A 5231-nucleotide genomic window follows, 5' to 3' on the forward strand; every position below is an offset into this window, starting at 1 on the left:
AACTGGAAAGATATATAAATGTGTACTTCTAAATGAAACTTTAAACAGTCAAAAAATAATGAACTGGAAAGATATAAATGTGTACTTCTAAATGAAACTTTAAACCCCAAATAAAAACACTGTAACATCAATCATAATCATAATCACTAAGTGAAAGCATAATGAAACTTTAAATACCAAATAAAAACACCGCAACATCAATCATAATCACTAAGTGAAAGCGTGCATACACCAGACAAGAACACTAACGTTAGTTTATTGAACAGGATTGGAAACATACGATTTTCTCTAATTCAGTCTCTCCATTATGGTTCTGTGCAATTCCACCCCTGCTGTGGAGTTCATGCAATTTTATGGCTCCACCTTTTCATTAATGTTCTGCCCTAAACAGTTCCTGCCCACCAATGATGACGTTTGCCTGGTCAATAGAGTCTGCATCCATTCTAATTTCCAGGAGAGCATTATGAAGATGAAGATGAGTATGTGCGGTCCCTGCAGGCCTTAGATGACGTTTCTACCTGGTCAATAATGTTTACCATCCATCATGATTCTTGTGAAGATGAATGTATGCGAGTGGATTGATATGATGAAGTCTGGAGGAAAGAGATGTGCTTCACAAAGGAATCCCAGTTTTTAGCAGACGAACCGCCATCAACCACCGCTGCCTGGGCGACATGAGCCAGATTTCGGACTCTGCCTCTCACATCGAGATCCCCTTCGTCCTCCAGGACAACCCTCACAACCCTCTCCACCTCTTCTCTTGGCACGACACCACCGTCTCCCCGCTGTGCTCGCACGGCAACTCGGAGCTGTTCGACGAACCACTTGGCGTTAAGGAACTGCTCACCCCCCATGGGCCAACAGATGATGGGAATCCCTCTGCTCACGCTTTCCAACATGGAATTCCAGCCGCAGTGGCTGATGAAAGCGCCCGTGGAAGGATGAGACAGGATGAGAAGCTGCGGTGCCCATCCTGTGATCACCAGGCCTCGCCCGGAGGTATCGCGTTCGAATCCTTCCGGGAGCAGAGACTGCGAGGAGCCCCTCTCGTTCTCGGTTTCCGGCGGAGTACGCAGAACCCATATGAAGGATTTCCCGCTACCTTGGAGCCCAAATGCGAGTTCTCGAATCTGGGCATCGGACAGAAAATTCCTGCTCCCGAACGAAACATAAAACGACAGAACCCGGCGCTTGCTGGTTCAGCCATTCCGAGATCGATACTTCCCCTCGATCCAGAGGGATTGTAGCAGAGGATCCCGTGATGTAATCGTAGGGTAAAACGGGGCCAACGGTCCAGACGGGCTTCCCGCTGCTTGTCTCCATGTATTCGATAATCTCCGGTTCCAGCTCCAAGAACGTATTGACGATGTATCCCTGAGTGTGCCTGTTTTTCTTCACCTGCCGGCTCACAAACAGGTGCCATGGATTAGATCTGGTGGCCTTCAGCAAGGTGGGAGTCAAATCCGATCGATTCAGAGTCAAGAAGGTGGGAACGTCGGGGAGAGTAACGGTGTGCGATTGGTTTTCGAGGTGGGGCAGATGAAGCCAGAGGGAATTGTAAAGCAGAGTCCCGTAGGCCGGGGAAGTGTAAAACGTGAAGCCGGGAATGCCCATCTTCATAGCGGATTCTTGTAACCATCCGGTGAACATGTCGCCAATCACACAGGTGGGTTTCATCCATTCTTCGTCGGCGTTTAACGCTAGGCTCTGCAGAAGGCCTTCGAATTGGGGTTGGAGCTGTTCCGTGGCGAGATAGAGGTTTTGAAATTGTTTTGGGTGGAGGGTGTGGCAGCTTTCTTGGTCTGGCGGGAGGCCGTCAAAGGACGGGAGCGACAAGTGATGGAAGCGCAGGAGGAAAGGAGATTGTGGAGGGGGGAGTCTGGAAGCGAGAGCGGTTGCGTTGAGAGGAGTTGTGACGAAGGTGACAGCGACGCCTCTGTGTGCGAGATGAAGAGTAGTTTGGAATGCAGGGATTAGGTGGCCCTGCTCCAATGTCGAGAATACCACCACATGACTCCTCCTCCGCTTCTGCATCTCGATCTCCTTTTTCGTCTTCTGCGAAGTGTTGCTCTACCCAATGCTTGGCTGGGCTGAAACGGGGACCGAAACCAGTAAGACAGTGGGGGGAATCTCTACAGAGTAATATGGTCACCAGAATGGCAGCAGCCCACTAGAGCACAGGCGTCAGCAGGTGGACTTTCTACAAAGACATCATTGGCCCACTCCCTTTCTGTAATGCACCTGAGGACCACGTGGCAGGATAGGAAACACTTCAAAGACGTTTAATGTACGCTGAAAGTGGTCCCAAAAGCCGCGGTGTAACTCTCTCACAGATGTTTGGTCACACTAATCAAATGCCCTAGTAAATCATGGAAATTCCGAGATGATTTTGAAATTTTGCTGGTAAATTTTGGTTATGGTTGTTAAATTTCAAGAGGGGTTTTGGATTTTCCGAGATGATTTTGAAATTTTGCAGGTAAATTTTGGTTATGGTTCTTAAATTTCAAGAGGGGTTTTGGATTTTCCGAGATGATTTTGAAATTTTGCAGGTAAATTTTGGTTATGGTTCTTAAATTTCAAGAGGGGTTTTGGATGGCGTTTAATTTATTTTTATTTTTAAAAGCATATTCAAATATTTTTACACTTAGATTTTTGTGAAAAAAAATTGCAAAATTCCAATCATATTTATTTAGATAAATTAAGCCTAATCAAATTTTCAGGTTTATGATTAAATTGACGAATAGCTATTTTAGAAATATGGAATATTGGCTCATTTACAAAGTAATAGTGAATAGATTGAAGTTATAATAATATTGGTATAATAAAAAACCTCAATAATTTTAGGTTTAGATTTCAACACTTTTATTGAGATTTCTCAAAAAATAATTTGAGATTTCACATCATGATTAAGAAAAAGAATTGTTATTTTATTGAAAATGGCAAATATTAAGAAAAAAAAAATTTATTTTATTAAAAATTGAAAATACTATAATTTTAAGTAATTAAATTTTGAGATCTTTCGATTTCTTAGGATGTTAAATTTATTTTAACATTTAAAAATAAAGAATGTAATCACATCAAGTAATATAATTAAATTTTTAATATATATATGGTATATACCTAAAAACATTATAATCTCATTAAAAAATAATGTAAAATTGAATCACTGTAAAAAAAAAAAAAACTAAATATTCACTGCTTCCTTAAATTACTAATAATTAATAAAAATATTAATATATTATAATGTCTTCATCTTCTCCAATTTGGATGGACGGAGATGATCTATGTCTGCCTTTTTCTCTTCGGCTTACTTGGTGTTCTGTTGTAAATAATTTTGTAGGTAAAGGTATTAAACAATCAGGTTCAAAAGATGAGTTGGTATGGTCGATGCGGAATTCCTCTCAGCCTGTTCGTGTAAAGGATCTATATGCAGTTGTCTCAACTAATCTTCCGCCGCTTCCCACACCTATCTTTCCTTCCAAATTCTGGAAAGCATCCTGTCCGCTTAAGGCAATTTTATTTTCATGGCTGATTTTTACCAACAGGAACCTCACATGGGAGGTTCTTCAAAGGAAGGGATGGATGGGTCCGGGAAGATGTTCCATGTGTTGTCAGGCGTCCGAATCAAATGCTCACATGTTCTTTCAGTGTGCGGCATCGTCCCAAATCTGGTATGATCTCTCCTTATCTCATGGTTTTCCTTACCAGGTTTTCTCATCTGTTCAGGAGGGCTTCAAATGGTGGAGTGATCAACGCCCAGCATGGAGATCGTTATTCATCATCACGTGCTGGTTTTTGTGGAAATGGAGGAATGCTCGCATCTTTCAGGAGTCTAAGGCACCAATTGCCTCTGTTCTGGTCTATATATCCGCTTTACTTGAACCTGCTTGATCCTGCTGGTTATCCTCTAGTCACGGTTTTCTCTATATTTCTCTCATCGTTTCCTCTGTGGTTTATGTGGAACCTTTTCTACATATGGATCTTCTCTCCTTTTTGGATGGTTTTTTCAATGACTTATCATGATATATCTGTTTTGACATTTGGATAATCCTTTTTGTAAGAGCTCAGATCTTTTCAGCATTAGTCCTATCTGTTTTTATCTACAGGATGAGACGGCCATGATGAGATGGCCTTATATGTATCAACGTATTATATTCTCTTAATATAATTTCATGATGCTTTTCTCTCTGGAAAAAAAAATCTTTAATTTAAAACACTATAAATCAAAAGAATTAACTTTCAAATTCATTTAATTTAAAATTGAATAAAATAAAGAAACTAGTTACTAATCATTCAAGAAAGCCCATTTGTGTAATTTAATATGAAATTAAATATATTAAATCCAACTTTAATATGAGATAAATTTATATCCTCCCATATCTTTTCACTCAATCTAATATGAAACTAAATATTTTAAATCCAATCTTCTTAGTGTGAGATAAATTTATATCCTCCCCTAAGACTTTGATAAAACTGCACAATACTGCGATTGAACCTTTTGCCAAAAGGAAATCGTAAAAAGGGAAGAATGCTTTCAATGAAGTAAAACGCCGTAATTTGTTGTTTTACCGAATTTTGGGAAAAACTCATAATTTATGAGCCTTCAATGTCTGAAGATTTTAATCGATGAAAAAACATTAAACGCATTCAATGAAATAAAGTTTCAAACCCTTGTTCCGTTGAATTCTGGAAAGGTTAAAGTTTCTGACAACAGATATATTTAATGAAAAATTTCAGGCATCTGTTTTGTCGATTCCGAAAGAAGTTTATGAAGTGGTGAAAGAAAAAACATAATTTCGCAGCCTTCAATGCCCGAAGGTTTAAGTAAAATTTCAAACCTCGGTTTTGTCGAGAAAGGTTTTTGGAAAATGTAATAGTTTATGAAATCATAATGTAAAGTCTATTTCATGACATCATGTTAGATATCAGTTTTTCAGAAGTGTATTTAGATCTCTCTGTATTTCATCTCAAAGTTATAACAAGAGTCTTTATTGAGGAATGTGTGAGTCAAACTATTTCTCTGTTAGATCCCAAAGAACTTCAACGGGAAGCCCGCAAACATAATATTTCATATGTCTATCTTGGTTGTATAAGAGTAAGAACTCTGCTTTAACTCACGAGGATTTAACACATTTGTCTTAGCAATTATAAGAGACCTCACTCATAACAAGTATACTCACTCCCTACTTGGTGGGATCGTTGCTCCTATGTCCAATGGGCCAATATGGTTT

At 39.5% G+C, this 5231-nt stretch overlaps 1 pseudogene; it reads right to left on the reverse strand.

Moving 5' to 3' along the window:
• Positions 1–227: 227 nt before the first annotated feature.
• Positions 228–2324, reverse strand: LOC149217681 (UDP-glycosyltransferase 92A1-like; annotated as a pseudogene).
• Positions 2325–5231: the final 2907 nt, after the last annotated feature.

Source organism: Pinus tabuliformis, chromosome 1_1 (assembly GCF_031772625.1).
Source record: "Pinus tabuliformis cultivar Carrire ecotype Pingquan chromosome 1_1, CPIR1, whole genome shotgun sequence".
NCBI classification, from domain to species: Eukaryota; Viridiplantae; Streptophyta; class Pinopsida; order Pinales; family Pinaceae; genus Pinus; species Pinus tabuliformis.